Genomic DNA, 25,079 nt, shown 5'->3' with positions numbered 1-25,079 from the left:
AAAAGGGGTACATGAAGAGTGGATCTCACTGAGTAATAACAACAACATTAAGAAGATACAATGTGAATTTCTGGAATAGGTCAAAAACATGAACAAAGCTTTAGTCACAGCCATTAAAACTTGAATCCTTATTGAGTGCAAATGTTTATGTCTTTGTTTGAAGAGTTTGTTAGCCACGTTCCTTCCAGTAGCTTAGTGAGCACTATCAGCAAATGTGGAGACTGATTTACGCTTTGTGGTTCGTGTACTCCCTGAAGTGGACCGTAAAATTGAAAGGCTTATGTCAAACCCATTCATACACGGACACATTCAAGATCAAATTAATTTTAAGGCACTTATGAGATATTTAATGTTTCTAAGTCATGCTTTACAAAGCTATAGTGTAATTTATAGTATAATATCTACTCGGGCTAACGCTGCCAGTGAAAAGAAAACGGGATTTTTTTTTTTTTTAAAATAAGGAAGTCCTGAGATTCAATGAGTCACTTAATCAGAAATTAAACTCAGAAGGGAGCCAGCACTAAGCTATTTAATCAACACAATTTAAAAAAGATGATTTTTCACTCGGAGACAAGTAAATAGAAGGCCAGAGAGTCACGGAGTCAAAGAATATCAGAGCTATAAAGATCATCTAAGTCGAATCCTATTATTTTCCAGATGAGACAACAGATGCCCAGAAAGATTTAGCAGCCTGCCTGAGGTCATACAGCTAGTTAGGGCCAGAGCTCAGACTGATCTCTAGGTCCCATGAATTTCCAAATAGGGTCAAATGTTAACTGTGTTGTCCTGAAAGCAGACTCCTCCCTACTTTTTCAGGCGTACCTTGGAGATGTCTCTACCCTGCCCCTCCTTTTTCTAATATTGGTAAGTCTCTGGCCCAGACACCTCTTTATTTCTTCCAATGTGATATTTTCACCTTGTTCTAAATCAGATCCTTTCATGCCATATTCTCTCCATGTTTTCACCTTCCTGCTGTTTGTAGCTTATTGCCCTCTCCACAATCCCACAGTGGAGTTGTTCTCCGGAAGAACTCTTGGGAAATTTTCCAGCTTTTGATCATGATACTTAATGTACTTTCTCTCAATGTTTCCCCTCTCTTCTTCCTTGAGTTGCTCGTTGTTTCTAAATGGGTTTTCACTTGAAGCCTCCTGGCGCTAGTTAGTTTATTCACCTTGTTGCCAACCCCGGCTGTCTTCCAGCTCTCCTGTCTTTGGTTTGTAAGAATAGAAAGGGGAGAATTTTGCTACAAAGTGTTCTGGTGCAATAGTTTTAAATCAGGGCTCAAATAGATCTGTGAATGAGGTGGCTCAATGGAGGGAGTCCTGGACCAGGGATCAAGAAGATGAGTTGAAATCCTGCCTCAGACATGTATTATCTTGTTGACTTTAGTCAAATTACTTAACATTTCCTGGGCTCATTGTTTCTGCATCTGTAAAGTATGTAATAATATCTATCTTACTGGGTTGTTGAGCAGATCAAGAGGGATAACATGTAAACATCACTATGCATGTACTAGTTATCATTCTCATCCTTATCATTTTCACCATCATCATATCATTGACTTTTGAGTTCCTGACAATGATGAAGGTTGCTCTTGCATTATGTCCACTTGCAGGTCATTAGAGAAAGATCTCATATTTATAGTGTCAATATTCAAACTGAACTTTATTTTTTATTAAAGCTTTTTATTTTCAAAACACATGCATGGATAAATTTTCAATATTAATCCTTGCTAAACCTTGTGTTCCAATTTTCTCCCCCTTCCCCAACTCCTCCTCTAGATGGCAAGTAATCCAATATATGTTAAATCCAATATATGCATACATATTTAACAATTATCTTGCTGCATAAGAAAAATAGAGCAGAATGTGAAAAAATGAGAAAGAAAATAAAATGCAAGCAAACAACAACAAAAAGAGTGAAAATACTATGTTATTGATGCGGGAAAGATTTCAATCTTTGATTCCCAACCCCCCCCTAGTTAATGTAAATTACCCTTTGACTCACAAATCCTGGTCCCTTTGAATTCCAATAGAAGATCCGGACCTGTCCCAGCTCCACCCGGATCTGAGCCAACTTTGGGGCTACACCCCAAAGCCCCTCGAGCTAAGTCTCTGACTTAAAAGGGCCCGCACTGGGACCTCCTCTTTGCAGAGATTCCAAACATGGTCGCCATGTGAGGACCCTCTGTCCACTGGACCCTCTGTCCAGTGCCTTCCTTATCTCTACCTTCACCTATCTCCTACTCCTAAACTCAATAATAAACCTTTTTTATCAATCTAGCTCTCCGGGCCAATAAATGCTTTTATTGGGAATTCCGCGCCACTACTAGACCTCATATACCGCCGTATCCTTGTGCCGAATCCAAGGGGGTTGCAGGGGAACTCTGTTTGACTCCCTGTACCCCAAACCTGCCACTAGACCTTAACTAAACCCTAATTTCATTTAGGTACCCCAAATCTAGACCTCAACATGTGGTCTACACCTCAACATTATGACCCACCCTCAATTCCCACAGTCCTCTCTCTGGATGTAGATGGCTCTCTTCATCACAAAATCATTGGAACTGGTCTGAATCATCTCATTATTTAAGAGAGCCACATCCATCAGAATTGATCATCGTATAATGTTGTCCAAAATGAAATTTATCAACTGTCTACAAACTGTTTAATTGTCTATGTCTCCCTTTTTTTGTCACTTAAGCCACTGTCACTGTGTAGGTGGGACTTCACGGGAGTGAATTTTTTCCTACTTTCATAGGTTGTCAGGGCTAAAAAACCTCCAAACAAACAAAAAGAAACAAAACATTGTCATGTGACTCACCTCCTGATGATGTCTCTTTGTAATTAGCTAGATTGGTCCTCTAAAACCTGACTTGGTTTGTTATTGGGGCCTCATTTATAGTTAAACCAATCTCAATTCCTGTAACCTCTGTCTATACAAGACTGCAAAAGCCTCTCTAACTCTCAGAGGAAGTCTTTAAGATGGTTGCTAATGGCCCCTCAACACTCAGCTAATCTGGGCAAAGTCATCAGGGTTTTACATTGTGGCTTTGGGGCAGGGCTGGGTGGATGGTGACAAAGTGTCCTTAGATTTCATTTCAAAATCAAGTGAATCTCCACATTTCCTTCCCTCAGTTCTCACTTCAGTCTGAGCTCTCTCCAAGCCTGCTCTTGCCCACAGCTGCAAGTGCTTCTGAATCCGATGGAGTTTTCTTTTGGCTCCACTCCCGCTTTCTTGCAGATGGCTCCCCAGGCTTGGATGCTTTCTCAGGCAGGGGGCCTATGGGCTAATAGGTAATGATCCGTGAAGCCTCAGAGGAATCCTCTGAGTCACTAGTCACACCCCATAGACTGTGTATGTTCTTTCCTCTCTCCTTCCTGCTCAGTCTTTCAGACATCACAAGGAGTCAGGAAACTTGACTTAAATTTACCCAAACATTTTTGGGAGGGTAGCACCCCAAAGGCTAGACAGGGGAAATTTTAAGTACATAACAGTACTTTTTAAAATAATTTTATAATTTTAAGTACATAACAGGAAGGAGTCCAGACAGATAATATCCCCTTTGGTTCTCTGATTATAATAGCAAAAGGAACTCCTAGAGAGGAAACCATACAGACCCATTGGCAACAATTCTGCAACTGTTCTGTCCCTTACAGAAATGCCCAAGGCATTGAGCAGTTAAGTGATTTTCCCAGTCACACAGCTAGGAAGTATCTGAAGCAGGATTTGAACCCACATCTTATATTTTATACACTATATCACACTAGTCTCAGGACTCAGGAGAAAGCAGAAGTCTTGCCACATTGATAACCAACATCAAAGGGAGTCAGTAGGGAATTTTTTTTTATGACCTCTGCTTTTAGTTACCAACTGGATACAGTTGTCACTCACAATTTAAGATGATAGGATCAGAGATTTGGAGCCAGAAACCACAATGGTGGCCACTGAGGCAAATCCCTTATTTTATTTTACAGATAAAGAAATTGAGAGTGGGAGAGTTTAAGTGACTTACCTAGGGTCACACAGCTAGTTAAATACTTGTTAGGGGTGGGTGGAACTCAGATCTACGGGTCTTTAATTTTGGCACTTTGGAACTGTGCCAGTTATAGAAGACTTATTTAAGATCACAGAGAGTAAGGAGCAGTCAGTTCTATGACTACAAATTCGGTGTCCTTTGAATATACTAGATTGCCTTTTAATGAACTAGGGAGAAGGCCAGTTAAAGAAGGAGAGAGAGTGAGGGAATAGTATAACTATGGACTTCAGGATCCAGGCCTGAAGGCTGTTAGTCCTAGCCGTTGGGGTGAAGCTAGTCAGAGGGGATAGATGGTCAGAGGTATAGGGTTGGCCTTGGGGGGAAAGTAGGAACTAGATCAATCATTACACAGGATGCTAGTAGGGAAATAGGAGAGAGAGGAGAGTTGGAAAGTACAGAGAATAGAGAGGGAAAATAAGGTGAATGATGAATACGAAAACTTTTTAGCCATTCTGGGTTGATTCTCCCTTGCATTCTTCCCTGTGTCCTTGAATATGGAGACATCCCTTTTATGGAATCAGACCTTGCAAATGAGAACTGAGCAATGGAAGTTTCCCTATTATCTCTTTGTTGCTTTTATATTGCAGATCTTGGGACTCAGAATGACAGTTGTAATTCTATGGGGTCAGCATCCTCTCTTTTCTAAGCCCAAGTATCTCAGACTGAGCAAGTAGCTGCTCAGGGCCAACTATAATCACAGATTTCTGTACACAGAGATCAACGAGGCTATATTTGTAATAAGGCTAGTTTTAGGAGTAAGTAGTATAGCAAAAGACTTCTGCCCTTCATTCCTATCCCAGCAGTGGAAAGTTTTTCTCCTACTTACCTGCCATAGTGTTGAAAAATCCAATATTAGACATTCTTTTTGATTTAAAGTATTTCTTTTTCAGATCGCTTTTTTAAAAGGATGGGAAGAGTAGCACAATTAACCAGCACTGAATACTTTAGTCCATTTAATTAATGTTAGTAGTTTCTCAAAGTGTGTGCTATGAGTTTCATTAGGTATGCTGAGAGATTTTGGATGTCACATTATTACAAATAAAATTTACAAAAACAAATTGTACTCAGTAAATATAATACTAAAAAACCAAAATTTGCCCAATACTCATATGCTAATTTTCTTCTATTAGAAAGTAAGCTCCTTTAGTACAGTTATTGTCTTGTTTTTTAATTTTCCCAACACAGCACAGTATCACACAGAGTAAGTGCTTTATAAATTCCCCCTCTTTCTTTTCTATCTGTCCTTCCATCTATCTGTCTCATCTCTCTGTCTTTCTGTCTCTGTCTCTCCCTCTTTCTCCCTCCCCCCCTCCCCCCATCATCACACATCATCAAATCTAGACCTTACAAAGACAGTTGTTCTTGTGGAAGGGAAATTACATGAGTCTCCTGAGTAGCCAAGTTTGGTGGTACCAGCCTTTCACTATGCCCCAAGTCTTCATAACAAAGATTGTTGTTTCAGGAACAAAAAAAGTTTGAGAAACACTAAATTAATCCTGAGGACCATAGCTAAATTGTAATTGGAAAATAATTAACAAAATAAATGAAAATATAATACAACATAGAGAACGTTAATTTGTGGGTTTTAGAGCCCTTTTCCACACTTCCCTTACCCCTTTCTATTTGAGTTTGATACCACTGGAGAAGTAGTTAGAGAACCAACATTGGAATTAAGAAAACCTAAATTTAGATAACCTTTCCAAGACCCAAAGGGTTCTTTAAGTCTTAAGCTATGAATTTTTCCTGGGGAAAGAGATTTCATACCAGGAATTCTCGACATTGGAGAAATCCAAAGTCTGTCACAACTTTCCCCTAAATACTGAGGTACCTAATGATTATTTGTTGAATTGAATTCAGTGCTTGAGTGTATGTGGATGGAAAAGACAATAGAAAGGGAGACATAGAAACTTAAAGAAGATGGTAGGAAAGAAGGGAAGGCACTGAAGAGCAAGTCCACCTGCCTGGATTTGGTTGCAGGTCAGACTACCAGTATCAAGAGCTCCTGAAGTTTTTGCCTGTGGCTTGACTTGTTTTACCCTACCTGTAAAAACATGCCCCTGGCCCTCAGAACTATCTTGCCCTTTCTAATCAGCCTCAGAAAAGTATTTTAGCAGTTCAGAAATGACATTGGAGCTTTAAGCTGGAAACCTGGTATTTGAGTGAAGGATAACCCCTTCATTCATTTAAAAAATGAATCAGGAAAAGCTGCCTGTATAAATTTTCCTCCCTTCCTTCCCCCTGAAAGTGACAAATGTGCTTTCTATTTTTTCATTTCCCTTTTTCTCCCCTTTGCATGGTGTCTGAATGCATGTGTATTTTCCAATTTTCAGATGTAACATGCCCAGATGTGTATATGAGAGAGGGTGCAAATGTCCTTATGAGCCCAATTTTCCTCAAGAGAATTCTGCCCAGTGTTCTGAATAGGTAGCTGCAAATGTGAAGCACGTCAGGAAATGGAGCAACAGGGAGACAGCTTCCTTACACCCTTATTTTTTTTTTGAAAAAAAGAATGTCACAGTTCTCTCATTTTGCTCATTGCTTCTCTATTTCACACTCCTTACAAAGACTGTGATATAGGATGTTGCTCTGACTTGCTGAAGATTTTCCATAGCTCCGCATCTTCCGGTGTTGATATTAATCCTTAATTTTTTGAAACCCTCAGTTTTGGCTACAAGAATCTGGCCTTGAAGACAAGATTTTGAAAAGATAACAGGAAATCCTGATGAAAGTATGCAGCCATATAAAACTACTGAATTTCTGAATGGTCCTGACCATTCTGGAGCAAAAGCCTTCACTGTGAGCAGCATTTAAAGCGATTAATTTGGATGCTGTGACTCAGGGTATTAGTGCTGAAGCACATGTACTTTATATTACAAGGGTAATACAACTGCTGCTCTTTATGAGAGGAGGGAAAAAAAAAAAAGTACAGGCTTCCGACTGCAAAGATTTTTCTTCTGGGAACACTGAGAAATCATTCAGAACCAAGAAGCAAGGTTTCTTTGTATAACAGAAAGAGCCAGGTAGGAGGCTCCCATGCAAGACTGAATACAAGGATTCCACAGAGGTACTGGTTTTTCAGGCCTAAATGAGCCATAGGTGTGAATTTCTTTAGAGAAAGATAAAAAGCCAGAGATGGATGTTTGCTCAAATCGCTGAGCTGATAGTGAGAGGCAGGAGACATTGCTCAGAAGCCAGTTGATCCTGTAGGCAGTATGCTAATGCTTTGTCAGGGTTGGGAGGGTGGATCCCAGTTTTAAGATAATCTCTCTAGAAAGGTGGTGGTGTCCATCATCATTGCAATTATTGCTTCTGGACATATTTGAGATGAAACCCTGTCAAACTGCATTTATAAGGATCAGCTGAAACTGGAATCTAATCCATTTAATAACAATGGAAACAGTTGGGGGTTTTGTCCAGCTTTCAAGTCACATGAAATAAATATGATGGGGGGGGGGGGGTGGGGGTGTGTCTGACAGAGTCATTGCCTCCCTCTAAATTTCTATAGCATTGTTTGGTGACCCTACTGAGGGCTTAGAAATCTGATCATAGCTACCCTAAAAGAAGGGAATAGAGACAAAAATATAAATTTCAATATTCATAGTTCTACAGATGATAAAAGAGGAGACCTGAACAATGAGCAATGGGATCTCTAAGCCCTAGTCCTCAGATGATACAGGGATTCCTCGTCTTTTCTCTTTATTGGGCAGAGGGGGAGGGGGAGTTAGGGGTGGGAGACAAAAGTAGAAGGGAGGTTTGGAACCCTCCTAACAGACAGTACCAACCCCGGGAGTAGCAAGGGTTCTCCTCTGTCTGCCTGGTTTTGCTGCAGTTCCTTCCTTTGCCTTCCCCTCCCCTCCTCCTGCATCATTAATCTGTACTGCTCTGATTTAGGTTATTTATTTATAAAATTGTGTCCTTAATGATACAATCACCCCAGGGTGCAAGTAGAGAGGAATCAGAGTGGATTAAAATGCATTAACAAACCGGAGCAGAGACTGCCATCAATAAGACACACATTTAAAGATGTATGCCTTTCACCATACTCCGAAGGTCAGCTGTCACAGGCAGGCAGGGAATTCTACAAATGAGGTTAGACCTAAGGAAGAGCATTTTCCCTGCAAGGACTGTGACAGCTCAGTGGATTTCCCAGGAGACCTGCTGGAATCACCTTTGAAGATTTGAGAAAACAAAACACAGAGGGATGATGAGCCTTGCTAAAACACAAATGGGTTTAAGGACATTCAGTCCCAGAGGGTGGGGATTGGCTTCTGGGGGAGTAGGGGGAGTGGAGAATCTTTCAGCCTTAGGAGATACTTTCCTTGTCACTTCCTCCAGCTCTTCTGAATGCATTTCATGATTTTTATAATAGTGACCCTCTCTCTCTTGAGGATTACCTCTCTTGAGGTCCTGATTGCTTCCCCTCAACCTACCTTTACCTAGAGTTCTCAGACTGTTTTAGGCAATGTCTCCTCAGAGCTTACATTTATTTGTGTTCAACTTGTGGTAGAACATTCTGAGCTTGTTATTGGTCTGATCAACCACAGTCAGATGAATGGTAACTCGATTCTAACGTAATGATGTCATTTGGTCGTCTTTGGTCCTCTTTGAAAATGGACAACAACAACAACAGATCTATCTATGCCTCTTATGAGTCTCGTTTAAACTTTAAGATAAACTACACATACACATTTTATATGAGGCATGTACATATTTTACAAAAGTAGAAGCAACTGATAAATGATCAAAGGATATGAATAAGCAGTTTTCAGATTAAAAAATTGAAGCTCATATGTCATCTAAAAAATTCTCCAAATCACTAGTGATTAGAGAAATGAAAATTAAAACAGCTTTGAGAAGCTACTTCACATCTATCAAATAAACTGATATGATAGAAAAGGAAAATGATAAATGTTGGAAGGGATGTGGAAAAATTGGGACATTAATGCACTGTTGGATGGAGTTCTGAATTGATCCAACCATTCTGGAGAGCAATTTGGAACTAGGTCCAAAGGGCTATAAAATTGTGCATACCCTTTGATCCAGCAGCACTACTATTAGGTCTGTGTCCCAAAGAGATTTTAAAAAAGGAGAAAGGACCTAAATGTGTAAAACCATTTAAAGCAGCTCTCTCTGTAGAGGCAAACAATTGGAAATTCAGGGGATGTTCATTAATTGGGGTAGGACTGAATAAGATGAGGAATATGAATATAATACAATTGTGCTGTAAGAAATGACAAGCAAGTAAATTTTGGAAAAACCCTGGAAAGACTTTTATGAACTGATGTGAAGTGAGCAGAACCTGGAGATCACTGTATACAATAACAACAACATTGTGTGATGATTAACTTTGACTGACTTAGCCATTCTCAGCTACACAATGGTCTAAGACAATTCTAAAAGACTCATGATGAAAAATGCTATCCACATAGAAAGAATGAAGTGATGGAATTTGAATGCAGATTGAGACATACTATTTTTATTTTTATTTTTTTGGTGTGTGTGGTTTTTTTCCTTTTGTTCAGTTTCTTTTTTCACAACATGACTAATATGGACTTCTTTTATCACAACATGATTTCACATACATAATCAATATCAAATTGCTTACTGTCTTTGGGGGAAGAATGGGAGGAATGAAAAGTGAAAATTTGGACCGCAAAATTTTATTTAAATGAATGTTAAAAATTATCTTTACATGTAATTGGAAAAATGCTACTAAAAGCTTTTTTAAAAGTAGGTGAAGATTTAAGAGATGTATGATTGAATTGCTAGTGTCAAATGGAGGCAAGGAAATTTTAGTGTGGGATTTAGATATAATATCCAAGTATTCAGTTAGATCAACCCTAACATAAATCTAGGAGATGGAAGAGCGGATTCTAGCTCTAATTAGGTCTGAGACTTTGGATACTTTATTTTACTTGTTAGGTTTGAGCTTCCTCACCTATAAAAAAGTGGGTATATTGAATGAGCCAGAACATCTCTTTCAGTTTTGCTACCCAATGATTTTCTTGATTTCAAGTCATGTATGTCAGTAAACTTATCAACGAGTATTTTTTAAGCATCTATAAGATATGTTCCCTACTAAGCATTTGGAGGATAGCTCAGTGGTACAGGAGATATAGGGTATTAAGCCTGACTCAGGAAGGCTGGTCTCAGACACTTGCTAGCTGTCCGACACTGAGCAAGTCACTTAACCTTGTTTGCCTCAGTTTCCTCATCTGTTAAATGAGATGGGGAAGGAAATGACAAACTACTCTAGTATTTTTGTCAAGAAAACTCCAAAAGGGGCCATGAAGAATCAGACCTTATTGAAAGATGACTGGAAGCATTTGTAACTATGCAATAAAAAGTGGAAAATATTACAAAAGTAAAGTGATAGATAGTAAAGAAATACATATTAAAAAGTGTGAGGAAGGATAGGGTAGTGTCTAGAGAATTGTCCTTGAAGTCAGACAACCTCCACCCAAGTAAATGGAGAAATACACACATAGTGTCCTCCACTGGGAAGGTCATTGAAGTAAATCAGTGAGACTTACTTTCTACCTGCAAGCATGTAATAAATCAAAAAGCATTTATTAAATACCTACTATGTCCCATAAACTGTGCTAAGTGCTGTCAGATATCAGAAAAGTATCAAAAGTCAAGATCAAAAACAGCTCCTATTTTTAAGGAGCTCAAAGTTTTATTGAAGAGAGAAAAAAGAAAGCAAACTTCTAAATGAATGACCTTTTCCAAAGATAATTTAAGCCCATGGGGAGCCTCTGGAAGATCCTTCCTTTCCTTCTCCCTCTCCCTCAAAGCCCTGAACTTGGGTTGCTGCTTCCTTCTCAAAGAAGAGGAGGGGATGGGGTTCTGGTCCTAATCCTTAGAGTTCCTGGCATTTCCTCCTGGTTCCCAAGTTCCTCAAGAAAAACCAGGATGAACCTCATATTTTTATGTTATCTGCTTCATGCAAAATGAGAGCAAACCCCTCTAGAATTCTCTTCTCCTTGGCCACTGCCACTCTCGCCCTGGTTATCCATCTGTTTCTCCTTTGGTCTTTCCCAATTACTATCCTCTTTACTGGCTTGTGAATTTCAAATTTATTGATCTTCTATCCTCACGACCAAACCAAATGAGGTCTTTTGGGGTATACTCAGCACTTGTGACATACTTGGCACATGAGCATCCTCAGCATTGTACAGTGCTTGCACGTAGTAGGCACTTAATAAATATTGACTGATTGATTGAAAACATCGGCCGAATGAGAGCCAGTCTTGTTCATTTGGATTTTCATGTAATCACCATTTTATCCTACTGTTTTAATCCTTGCAAAATCATTCCTCAGCAAGGTGCATGTGTGTTTCAAAAGCTATTATCATAGCTAAGACAATCAGGAACAAATCATGTCCAAACTCATTTGAGAGAGGTCTCATTGGCCCTCTGTTCTTTAAAAAGTTGGTTACAGGATTATACATTACACAACTGAGTTATTTCATTCCATGTCATAACTTGACTTTGATCATTTCTACCTCAATTTTGAGAATATACACAAAGAATATATTCTGAAGCAGAGATTTTTTATTTTCCCTGTTCACTCAGATGGAAGAAGGAAGGAAAAATACCTCAATAATGGAGACATGTCCAGTCTCAGACCACATGGCTGTGTGGAATGACTACAGGCTGCAGGCGAGGAACCCAGCAGGGAGAAAGCAGAAATGGCTAGGTGAGCTGTTACTCAAACTGGATCTATGTTTAGGGATGAGCTCTTTGCCAAGTCAAATTTGCTGAAAATGAATTCATCCAGCCCTGATAGCAACAATATGCCTCTGAAAGCAGGGTCTGGAGTTCACTCTCTAACTAAGCTGCAACCCAGGCCAATGTAGAATCTCAGTTGGGGTTTAAGAGATTAAATCCAGCATCTTCTTTATGTAAGAGGTCACAGTAACTGAAAGAAGGTCTCTGAAACCATGGTTACCAGAGAGGACTAAAATTAAGATCAAAGGTGATGATTTCAAATCCAAGGAAATATAAAAAAGTTCCTGCTAAAGCTCACATTTGTACTTGGTATAAAATATCTGATTATCTTCAGCAAATGCACCCCTTTAAGAAGCAATCTTAGGAAATAACTGACTGGCTCACACAACTCAGCAGCTTAGGGCAGGACATGGGATCCCAGGGTCAGCATGGAATCATGCTGGAATGGAAGGAAGTGAGGTTATGGACAAGTAAGAAACTTAACAAATATGGAAAATGTATAACTTTTATTCAAACTCTGGCTGATGTATTATGACATGCTGGTGAGTATGGGAAAGGCTAGGTGGAACAGGCTGTCAGTTCAAATGTAGTTTTTTATTTTGTTGGCAAAGATACTTATTAAGAAATCATATCTGTTCAAATCTTAGGAGTGAGGATGCAGCTTCATTTATCATTGAGAAGGGGTTTTTCACTTTTTTCATATGTCCACTTATATTTTGGATCTAATAAGTTCTGTTCTCTCAAGAAGGTACATGAAGTAAACAATATAAATAATTTCCCTCACTCTTTAAAGTCAAGTTATCCTGTATTTACAAATACAGAAATTTATGCGATGTGAGGTATAGGCAGCTGATGGCTCAGGGGATAGAGTGCTAACTCCACAATCAGGAAGACCTGAATTCAAATCTGGCCTCAGTCACTCATTACCTACATGATCCTGAGCAAATCATCCCATCTTTGTTGCCTTCAGTTTCCTCATTTCGAAAATGGGGGTAATAATAGCACCTACTTATCCTATATTGTCTTGAGAATTGAGATATAACATATATAAAATGCTCTGCAGATCTAAATGCTACACATATGTTATTTTTATAGAATATCAGGAGATGAAAATGATTCTTCTTCCCCGTTTGCAAAATAAAGCAGTTTATCATTCATGTACTACCTTGTAGTACTGTGACCAGTAGTCACTACAAACAGTGACTAAGGAATGATGAGCATCATCACAGGGTAGGAATGATTGCCATCTACCATCACCGATATTCCTGCTAGAAGTTTATGTCATTGCTATATAACCCACTGATTATGTCTTCTTTTGTCTTTTCTGGGCCCATTTCTTTGGTATGATGTTAAATTCCTTCCCCCCCAGGAGTCACACTCTTTCAGACATATTCCCAATTTATCAATTTCCTTCCTAACCTGTGCCATTCAGAACTGAATATTACAGTATTATAAAGTGCCATTAAGGTGGCTCTTGAAGCTGATTTCTTGGGCTGCCATACATTTCAGAACCACTAGACCCAATGGAGGAGGCTCTGAATGTATCAAGGACAAACCCCCCCCCCCCCCCCCAACCTGTCCCTGGATGACACAATTTGCTGTTTGTATCCCAAACTGGACTCTTTATGTATCACTGGGAGTCAAGACGAATGTCAGTCAGTCTATGCCAGGTTGGAAAATTTGCTTGTGCCTCAGTGACTCTGTAGAAATACAGATCACTTTATCCTTCTAATTTAGCAGTTCCCAGCTTTTGTCACTATCTTGCTTCCTTCCCTTTGGGAGGGGTTGTGTTCTTTTCTCACCTTAATTGCACTTTTTTCCCTCCCATATCACGCTCCTTCTTCTATTATCTCCTTTCTTTGTCCTGCAGTTGTAAATATGCAATTTCCATATGGATTATGAACTCTTTGGGCTCCGCATGTATGTTCATTTCCCCTGTAATAATGCTTATTTTCAAATAAATCTCATGACATTGTGATTGCCTGCTGACAGTACACAGAAGTGACATGACCAGGGCACAGTGCAGTGACACTCATCTCCCTTCTTTTCAACACTGTGCTTCTATTAATGCAGCTCAAAATCATGTTAGTCCTTTTTTTTTAAACTGTTATGTAGTAGTGCTGGCTCATATTGAGCTTGGACAGAGGAGAGGGGGGCATTATTTTGGAGTTTAGGTTCTTCCCTGTATACCTAGAAAGTTGGGTTCCTGTACTGCCCTATTGTTTAATTTTCAAAAGAGTGAATGGATTCTACTAGTGGCTCTCCATACCCAGAGGACAATATGAACTGAATCCTACTGAAGGAGAGTGGTACTTGAAGCAAGAAAAAACAAAACTGGAAGAATTCGTGGCCAATTCCTTAGGAATCATTACTGTAAATGGAACTTGAAAGATCTGGTTCTTATGAATTACATTTAGGTTCTGATTAGTGCAAATAATGATTTCCCCTGAAGTGGTCCCATCTTCAAATTCTCCTTATTCAAAGTTGTAATTATGTAAAATTTAATAATTGGTTTGAACCCAGTGGAAATATGCAGCATGAATTCAAATAATGTGACCACCTCAGAGGATTCATTATTATCACCTCAGGGGATTCACTATTCATATTAATCTGACCTAACTATATATCAAGAAGGCCTATATTTCTGAGAGGATCTCTTTCAAAATAGTGCCTGGCTCTAGCCTAAATTTAAATGATTGATATTTAGAAAGAGTTTTTCTTTTTATATTATGATGAAGTACAAACACTGACAGAGTGGTTTTTATCATTTTAGTGTAAAATGTCCTATACACACATACACAAACACAGACCTGTAAAGGATTTATATTGATTGACTGAATGAGAAAGCATTTATGAAACATTTTTTTTGTGTGCAAAATACTTAAAGTAGAAATAGATAAGACAATTCCTGTTCTTGAAGAGCTCACTATATATATGAAGTTTTAGTGGCAAACCAGTGATAGGAATACTGAGAGGAGAAAATGATCAGATAATCAGCTTTCTGACTTTTGCTTGTACATCTCTACCTCCTAAGATTGTTTTGAAGATCAAATGAGATAATATTTGTGAAGTGCTTGTTACTGTGTTTAGAACAAAGTGGGCTTTTAATAAATGTTTCTTCTTTCCTTCCTTCCTTCCTTCCTTCCTTCCTTCCTTCCTTCCTTCCTTCCTTCCTTCCTTCCTTCCTTCCTTCCCTCCCTTTCTTTCTCCTTGTTTCCTTCCTTGCTTCCTCCCTCTTCCTTCCTTCCTCCCTTCCTTTCCTCTTCTCTTCTTTCTTTTTACCCTCTCTTCCCTCCTTTCTGTTTTTTCTTTCTTTCCTTTCTCCCTCCCCTCCTCCCACCCTCCCTTCTTCTCTCCTCTTTTCCTTCCTTCCTTTTCCCTATATTCACGTTAGGAAGTTGAAAAGATAAAATGTTTAAAAGAAATTTTGAAATTTTACTCTTCACAGTATACATATTAAACCTGCAGACTACCCTTATTATACAGTCACTAAAATAGATTTCTTTTATTCTGGTTATAAGGTGGCAACAAAGGAAAGTCTTCAGAGGCTTAGTGCAATGGCATAGAAAGAAATTAAAAATAGAAATAAGGACTATTTCACTTTCTGACATTCTATCCTCAGAAATGAATACAGTGCCTTGTCAATAGTAAACACTTAATAAGATTTAACACGAATCAAATTTACATATTCATATCTCTTGTTATTGGTAAAGACAGATGTTCTGATTTGCTAGTGTATCTATGGAAATCAAATCATAATGTAGAACATCACACTGTCTGATAACTAAAAAATAATTCCACTACCCTACTGTCAGTATAGTAACTTGGAATAGTTTTGTCTAGTGGTGGTGATGGATTGGGATGTATCTGGCTACTTGATTTTTCTGTTCTTCTATTAGAAATTGTATCCTAACTGGTCCCAGAGCACTCCACTATCATGCTGGTCTCCCTGCTTTCAGTTTCCCCCACTATCCTTAAGTGAATTTCTGACCTACTCAATAAACTCCCTTTTACCTCTGGAACAAAATCTAAGTCTTCCATTGAGTTTCAAAAGCTCTGGTCTCAGATTATGTTTCCAACCTCATTGGATATGAGGCAGATGCTTTGCCTCCTTAGTAGAACCAAATGGACCTTCTCTGTATTTCTCACACACGGAACTTCAGCTCCCATCTTCATGCACTTGCATCGGCTCTCTTCAGTGCCTGGATTGTTGTCACTTTTCACATTCACCTCAGAGAATCCTTTTCTTTCCTTAGGATATAGCTCAGGTACATCCTACATGAAGCTTTTCTGAATGCTCCATTCGCCAGTGCCCTCCTTACTGTTTTGTATTTAAATATCATGTATTTGTGAAGTGGCTGGGTTGTACGGTGGATAGAATACTGGGTCTATGGTCGGATTCAATTTGGATCTCAGAAACCTACTAAAGGTTTGATTCTGAATTGGCTATTTAACCTCTGTTTGCCCTAGTTTGCTTCTTTGTAAAATGCAGTTATTCTGAAGATAAAATGTGATATTTGTAAAATACTTCATAAGTCTTAAAGTGCTTTATCTTTGTTATTATTGTTCTTATTATTGTCTGCACATTTATATATGTACTTCTCTCCAGTAACAGCATATTAGCTTCTTGGAAGCAAGGATTGTTCTATTCTTTGTATCCACAGCACTAGCATAGTACCTGACACACAGTAGGTACTTAATACTTTTTGGCTGATTGATGGACAGATGATGGATGCTGCCAGGAATGTGGAAATGATTTTGTTGAGTTTAAATATTCTCTTGGTAATTTCTAACCCTGGCTGAAGAATTCTCCAGGTAATGCTCAGGGGTTTCCCTGATATTTGAAGCTGCCATACTGTTTTGGCAGTCTACGTGATAATTAATCATGAATAAATGATCAATAATACTTACTGAATTTTGGTTGTATTATCTGTAAAATGGGGATAATAATATCCATAGGTTCTATCTCATGGAGTTATTGTGAGGATCGAATGAACTAATGCTACTCACAAAGGATACTAGAGGTACTGGTGCTTCTTGGTACTACCATGTTCTTGTTGTTTGTCCTTCATTCTTGAAGATGCCCGTGACATGTTGAAGCTCAAATCCTTGCCAGTGACTCCATGTGTCTTACATTCTCCACTTTCCTATTTACTGGAATAAGTAGGTGGGTAGGCAGAATATAAAACTGGTTAACTAGATTTTTAATTTTCTAAATGAATTGGATATGCTAAATAAATTCTTTGGATTATAGATAAATGATATAATTTATTACCATTTCCCTTTAAGAGTGTTAGTGTTACCAGCACTTTTTCTTTGATCACAAAGAAATGGAAACAAAGTAGATGCCTATTGTATGGGGGATGGCTGAACTAAGTCATATATGGAAGTAATGGAATATTATTCTGTTTTAAGAAATGACAAATAAGAAAATTTCAGAAAAGCATGGGAGGATTTATATGAACTGATACAGAGTGAAGTTAAGAGAATCAAAAGAATAACCTGCATATAAGAGAAACCAAAGGAATAATGAAATAAAATGGAATAGTGTATAATTAAAATGAGTAAGACTCGTCCTGGAAAGAATTGAGAAATTATGTCTTGCTTTTTTCACTGAAGAGTTAGGAGACAATGGGGGTGGAATGTTGCATAAGCTGTCAAATACAGTCTATAAGTTTTGATAATTTTTTTTCTCTTTTAAAAATCTTTTTTTCCCTCATAAGGGAAATTTCATTGGAGAAGGACAGATGTAAGGATATATCCAGAAATCAACATGATTTAAAAATGAAAGACATCAATAAAAGAGGGGGAAGATCACATTCTAGCTAACATAATCAGGTAGGAATAATTGGAAATTTCATTAATGAATAACAATTCCCATCTACCATTCATAATGAATTAATGATTAGAATATATTTATATTGACAAGATCAGTCCTGAACATTTGGGAAATACATGTAAGATGGCAAAAATATTGTTTAGTTAATAGGCATTGGTAACTTTTGGATGAAAGGGATTCAACAAAAATTGAAAGCAAGATGGCTAATGGATGTAGGGAAGATAATAAAGGAGGTGGAAAAGATGGATATAAGGATATGGAAGAGAATCATGTCACAATATTGTGAACTGATAGCAAATCCTTTAAGTCAGATATTCTGCTTGCATTATAGTAATTAATTCCTATTTTGTTGTTTATTTGTTTCCAATCATGTCTGACTCTTCATGACCTCATTTAGGGTTTTCTTGGCAAAGATACTGGAATGATTTGCCATTTCCTTCTCCAGTTCATTTTATAGATTAAGAAACTGAAGCAGAGTTAAGTGACTTGCCTAGGATCACACAACAAGTAAGTATCTGAGCTCAAGTTTGAAGATAGGTCTTTCTGACCTACAGGACTGGTGCTCTCTCCACTGTGTCATTTGTAATGCCTACAAGTAAATGATAGTATGATAGTCATAATTATTGTATTTTATAGGAAGGACCCACTTTTTTCAACATTTTCATTTGCACATATATTTAGATTATTAGTGATCTATTTAATAATTAATGATAAATTAATGATAATTAATGATTATTGATAATTAATGATAAATTAATAAATTAATTAATAAAACAATATCTTATAAGATAGATATGTCAACTGAACATAGAGTGATCAATTTGCTAATTATTTATATTGGCTACTGAGTTTATTAAGTTCCATGACTTTATTTTCTTCTCTCTGTCTAGTCTGCCTTTGGCAATCTTTCTTATTCCCCATCACTTCAATTATTTCCTTTTTACACATGACTTCTTCTTTTACATCTCCAAGCATGATCTCTTTTTTGAGTTCTGGATTAATATCTTTATCAGCCATTTCAATGTCCTCTTAGTGTCCCAGTATATATTATTGTTTCATTGAAATTTCTTTTTCTTTTTGACTTCTCTATTTATATCAATGATGCCACCAATTATTTGGTCTTCCATGGCTGAAATGTTAGTTTTCATCTTATCTCCATCATCTAATGAGCTGCCAAACCCTTTGGATTCCACCTTTACTATAATGCATTTCTTATATCTATATACTTCTTTCTATTCTTTCTGCTACTACTCTGCTAGGACTGCTATGTCCTAATACATTCTATCTAGATTATCATAATGTTTTCCTAACTAGTCTTGCCATTTTTAATTTCACATACTCTCCAATCTAGCCTTCGTATTGTTGCCAGATTTATCTCCACTTATTCAGTCTTGATGATTTTACTTTTTTCACTCTTCTAGTTATTTTCAAGGCCCTCAATAATTTTTTATTCCTTTCTTTTACATTCTACTCCTTGCCAACATGTACTCTCTGCTGTAGCCCAAAGGTGTCAAACTCACAACATTTGGGTCACAACATTCCCGAGTGCAGCCTGAACCAGATGATGTCTTTGGAGAATATTAAAAACAAAACAAAAACATAGTAAGACATAGATAATGTTAATATGTGACTTCTCCCAGTTAATATGAGGCCCACAGGGATCCTTATTTATGTTTAGTGGTTCCTATTTCTATATGGCACAACTGCCATATAAAACTTGAACTCATCACCATCAATGTGCTAGGTCTGTAGTTGGAAGAAGTAAATTCTAATCCCGTCTCTACCACTTATTGTCCAGGTGACCTTGGAAAAGCCAGTCACTATCTTCAGGTCTCGATTTCCTCAAATGTAAAATGAAAGCTTGGTTCTATTCGCTTCTGAGGTCCCTGTCATCGATCAATATATGATTCTTTGAGCTATCTCCTGAACATGTTCCATGATCTTGCACACCCTAAGCTTCCAGAAAAACAAAAAAAACATGGCTATATTTAGAACCATTCCCTTTTATGGTCAACACAGGTATTTGCAGATGGAGTTTAATTGGGGATTCTTAAGAGAAGCCCTCAGTGCATTTTCTTTCCTAGCAGAATGACTGGGATCCTGAATGAATAATTCAGAAGAGGAAAGGGTTCTCAAAGGAAGCTTTTCCTAACTTAGTTTTGATTCTCTTCTACGTTAAGTATGAACGAGAGCATTATAACGTTTTAGCCCCAGAATTTACAAACATAAACAGAGTTTTCTGATGTGTGGTCAAAATTCAGCACATCCCTCTCTCTGTTTCTGTCTGTCTCTGTCTCGATCTCTCTATTTCTCTGTCTCTGTCTGTGTCTGTCTATTTCTCTCTATCTCTCTGTGTGTCTCTGTATCTCTCTGCCACTGTCTCTCTCTCTCCCTCCCTCCACACAATACATATACATATGGGCACACACACACACAGTCCCTTTTGGGAAAGAGGGTCTGTTATTTTGTCCTGATTCTGCCTTCTTTGTGAAACTTCCATATAATAATAGCCATATGACAACCAAGGCAGTTTTCTCGCTGGGGATTACTTCGATTTCTGTGCTGTCAGCCTCATGCATTATAACGCTGCCTGTGGCAGGCAGGCTTTAATCACCCATAAATGCACCACCTGTCGTTTCTTTATTGCCTCATCATGAGACATATCATAGTTTACTATGCAATGTGATTGAAATACTATGCAGAGCCTTAGAATTCCAGGAGCCCCAGATAGAGAAAGAGGCTAGATTTCAGGTTAGGTGACACAGGACACAAGGGTGAATCTGAATAACTTGGTGCAGATAATGAGAATTGGGATCTGTGGGCCAGTCTTGCTAATAAGGAGAGTGTCAGAAAACAGACAGCATGGTTGAAGCAATGGATAGGTTAAAACAAAAAGGAAAAAGAAAAAAAAGATTGAGACTGGTCACAACTTTTCTTAGAAATGAAAAATAGAAGGATAACTTTGGGCTATGATTTAGCCTAATCCTGGAAGACTTTGGAGTTTTATCTCTTTTGCTCTTGCTTTGATCCAAGCTTTTCAAGGTGACTGCATTGTAATGGTAAAGGTTGCAGTAGGCATGGAATCCCAAGGTCAAAGAAAATAAAAAAAAGGAAGGAAGGAGCAAAAAGAAGGTGGTGAGGATCAGTGAGGGAAAAAAATGTATCATTTTAGAACTTTGGTATGACCTGGTAGGATAAGAAGTTAAAGTCAATGATTTTTCTATTGCACAGATCATCTCATCCAAGAGGGCTATAGCCTTCTCTCTGCAAAGTCTATGGCTATATTTGCTTTATTTTTCCTTTGGGGCTTAATCATTTCAGGACCTAAAACCACTCTATATTCCTCAACTTTGATTAATATTTTGTGGGATTCATTCCAATTCAGTTAACTTTCTTAAACGGTTTTTGGAAAGTATTCATATTGAATCCAATAGATAATTATTTACTTGCATCTTTTATGTAAAAGGCACTCTGCTATATGCTGAGAAAGGGCCAAAATGGAAAAACAGCCATTATCCTGAGAGAGCTTATATTCTGGGAATCTCTGATATGCACATGGAAAAGTACATACTAAATAATTTGAGGAAGTAGAGAGTGGTGACAGGTGGAAGGATCAGAGAAAGCTACAAGCAGAAGGTGGTATTTTTATTCAGTTTTGAGTAATGATAATGATAATAATATGGCTAACATTTTCAAAGCAATTTTAATACTTTTTTCAAAGAATTTTATCTATATTATATTGTTGAATCCTCCCAACAACCCAGTAAGGCAGGTAATATTATCAGAATCCCCATTTTACAGATAGGAAAACTGAAACTCAGAGCAGTTAACCAATTTGCCAGTAGTCAAGTGTCTGAGCCAGTATTTGAAGTCAAGTCCTACTGACCCCAAGTCTATTGTCACTTATAAACCATCAGGAAGGTCTTCCTCATCATAAATGTGCCCTCTTCAAAAATCCAATAAAACTTTACTGTTAGAGATGCAAATCTTTGTAGTTCCAACTTACAAATTTCCCATGAAGAAGGAAGAGTAATTTCAATAAATGAGTTCACTTGGATAATTTTCTCTTAATAACTATGATCAGAGTAAGTTAGAGAATGAGAGTTTGTATGGAGGGAAGAATGGAGAGAATTTCTGCTCAAAATGTATACATCTGAGTAGCATCTTGCAATGGGTAATCCTGCAAAGCAACATGAACATACTTGAGTATCTGAAGGCTTCAGTCAGGAGGTGAGAAAGAAACACAGGGAAGTCAGAGGTGACAGATCACAAACCTGGTCTACTTAACAATTTTGCCCCGGGCCAGACCTGGCCTAATTATTCTAATATAATTAGAATTATATTTCTAATGTTTAAGTGAAATTAAAATTTTATGAATTGAGGTTCATTGAGTTTTACATAAGTTGGTTGATGGTGATTTTGGCAAGCTAACATTTTCTTTCTTGGAATTTGGTGTATTTAAATTGCCACTTATGACTAACAAGGGCCCAAACATACCAATTTGATCATTCGATATCTGTTAAATTATATATATATTATATTATATTAAATTATATATATATTATATATACTTCTATCTTTAACCAGAATAGGCATTTAATAATTAGGGGGAAAATGATCCCCTGAAATCTGATAGCATGATTCCTGGTAACCCATACTGTATGCATTAGCATATATGAATTCTTTCTTTTTCTTCTTCACTCCAGAAGGAAAGGGGCAGGAAGCAGCATTTCTAGTTCCCTCTCAAGGGCTTTAGATATTTGCGTCATTCCAACTGAGAGCTAAGCATGACTGCAGGCTGAAACATGTATTTACTTGCTGTGCTCGTCATGCAAGTTCTCATCAAGGAGATAACTGAACCATTGATAAGAAATGAAAATATGGCTTAAAAAGGCCCAGCAAGCTTAAAGGGTCGAGAATTTGTGATTCAAGTAATAAGCACCTCAAGTCACAATCTAGTAAAACACCAAAATTGGCATTTTGAGGGTTCATCTCTCTCCTCTGACACTTACTAGCTGTGTGATCCCCAGAAAGTCACTTAAACTCTGAATGACCTAAGTATTCTATGAGGTGCTACTAATCAATCAAAATCCTGGAATGATACTATCAATTTCAGCCAGTGGCGTAGTGAATTTGCACAACCAAACTTCACACCTATGCGCTTATGAAAAGTGCTAAATTGTTGGATCTGGCTGAGTTCAGCAGACCATGGTGAGAAGGGTATAATGCATTCCTAGCTCCCTCATGGGGATCATCATTCTGCGTGAGTGAAGCTTTGCCTCAGTTTCCATTCATATGCATTATGATTCTAAAGCCAAACTCAGTGGCAGCTATTCTAAGGCCATGAAAGATCAAGAAGAGGAGGGAAGATCTCTTTCATGCAAGTGGATCTTGATTTTGTATAGCTAAGAGGATTGGAAGTGTGCTGAACATTTTCTGAGTCAGTAAAAAACAAACAGAGACAATGGATTTGAATTCCATCTGATTTCTAAGGAAGCCCTGCTAAGCAAATATGTACTTACCTAGATACTGTGAGGACTGGATTTGTTTCATTGGTACAGAGAACTGCTGGAGGAGAAAACTCCTCTTACTGATGCAGGGCTGCATTTTCTCTGCAACTCATAATCTTGGACTTGCCTAGGACAGTAAGGGGTTGAATCATATTCAGGGGTCCTCAAACTACGGCCCCTGGGCCAGATGCAGCAGCTGAGGACGTTTATTCCCCCTCACCCAGGGATATGAAGTTTCTTTATTTAAAGACCCACAAAACAAAGTTTTTGTTTTTACTATAGTCCAGCCCTCCCACAGTCAGAGGGACAATGAACTGGCCCCCTATTTAAAAAGTTTGAGGACCCCTGAATAGCTATTAATGTGGCAGAGATAGGACCTGAACTCAAGTCTTTTCTGGTCTAAGCAGATCCCAGTTCTCTCTTCTGTGATATTTAAAAAGTTCAAGAGATTTGTAATTTCTGGGTAATTAGTCATTTTATTAGTGAACATTTTAATAAAGGAAGTCAGTGGCACTCTCAAATGCCAAAGATCCCCATGGAGGCAAGCTCATGGTGTATGTGCCCTTTGAAAAGTGGTGTTCTGGAGGGTCACAATCAACTTTGATTGGTTAACAAGTAATGAAAGAGAATGAATATTATTTACTATGAAGGGCTGAGCTTATTCTAATGAACTTTGATTATGTTATTTACTTTTAAATTGGGCAATCTACTCAAAGAATTTATCTCCACCCAAACCTGTGTAGACCACAATGGGTTTTCCCATCTTAGATTAAATTCCTTGTAAAATTGGGTGGGATAAGACTACAGATGTAGGAGAAAATTAATTCAATATCATCTAAGAGACTGAAGTTTGAAATAAGGAGTAAAGAAAAAAGAGAAGCTCTGGACTTCTCCAAATAATTGGTTATTAATAATCATTTTTCTCACTCTTCTTTACCCAACTGCCTCCCTCCCCAAGATGGAACATTATTTTACTTATTTTCTTCCTTATGTAGAGGAGTGCTTGAAAAAGACAGAAGCAAAAATCAATTATTATATGAGATGGATTTTCAGGACAAGAGCTAGATATGTATTGGATTGTTTTCTTTATTTCTTCTTTAAGGATAATCAGCCCTTCTCCAGCCATCAGGGATTCTGCCCCTTTGATAATGAATCCTTAGCCTTCTAACAGACACAGTGAAAATTTTCAGCTCAGAGATATAGCAGTAACAAAGTCCTCCATTACATAAGGGTGAAAAGTCACCCAGAATAAAGGAAACTGAGCGCCTATATGCCCAAGGGTTAGAAGAATGACATTGGTTGACATAATTGTTAAAAGGGAAGATGGAGAAGGCTATCTCCTTGAATGTGAGCTCTACAGCTAAGAAGCTGCCTGGGCAGTTACTGTACAACAAGGGAGAGGGAAGGAAAACTTATGAAGGGCATTAATCAAGGTAAAAGTGAGAAGAAAATGAGAGGCTTCAGGACACAGTCTGCGGGAAGCAATAAAGAATGATGGAAACCATAAAGAGAGAAGTAAAACTAAGACCACAAGAGCAGATGCGTACACAACAACTCAAATAACCTCCTGTGACAGCAGAGCCTTTGCTGCTGACATCAATAAGGATAAAGCTAGTGAAGCGCAGGACAGGAGATGGGATTATTAATGAGCAGCCAGGCCCCCTGGAAGTCTCCCATCTCTGAATGGAATGCATCATGATATATTAATACAGGAGACAGCGAGGGTCAAGGGCTTTTTATAGTAGTTACTCAGTGAAAGAGGGAGAGAATAAGCATTTATATAGTACCTACTATGTGCTGGGCACTGTGCTAAGCACTTTGCAAATATTTTCTCATTTGATGCTCACAACAACCCTGTAAGATGGATGCTGTTATTATCTACATATTGAGGCAAGCAGAGATGAATGATTTTTCGAGGTGCCACATAGTTTTTGAGATTATATTTGGATTCAAGTCT

General features: G+C 38.0%; 1 protein-coding gene across 2 annotated transcripts in view; it reads right to left on the bottom strand.

Annotated features, from left to right (window-relative positions):
* LHFPL3 (LHFPL tetraspan subfamily member 3) overlaps positions 1-25,079 on the bottom strand; it is a 686,319-nt gene that overhangs the window by 98,421 nt on the left and 562,819 nt on the right. The window lies entirely within an intron of this gene.

Source organism: Sarcophilus harrisii, chromosome 5 (genome assembly GCF_902635505.1).
Source record: "Sarcophilus harrisii chromosome 5, mSarHar1.11, whole genome shotgun sequence".
In the NCBI taxonomy this organism is placed as follows: Eukaryota; Metazoa; Chordata; class Mammalia; order Dasyuromorphia; family Dasyuridae; genus Sarcophilus; species Sarcophilus harrisii.
The sequence above is the reverse complement of the archived record's forward strand: the minus strand, read 5'-3'. Positions and strand labels throughout refer to the sequence as shown.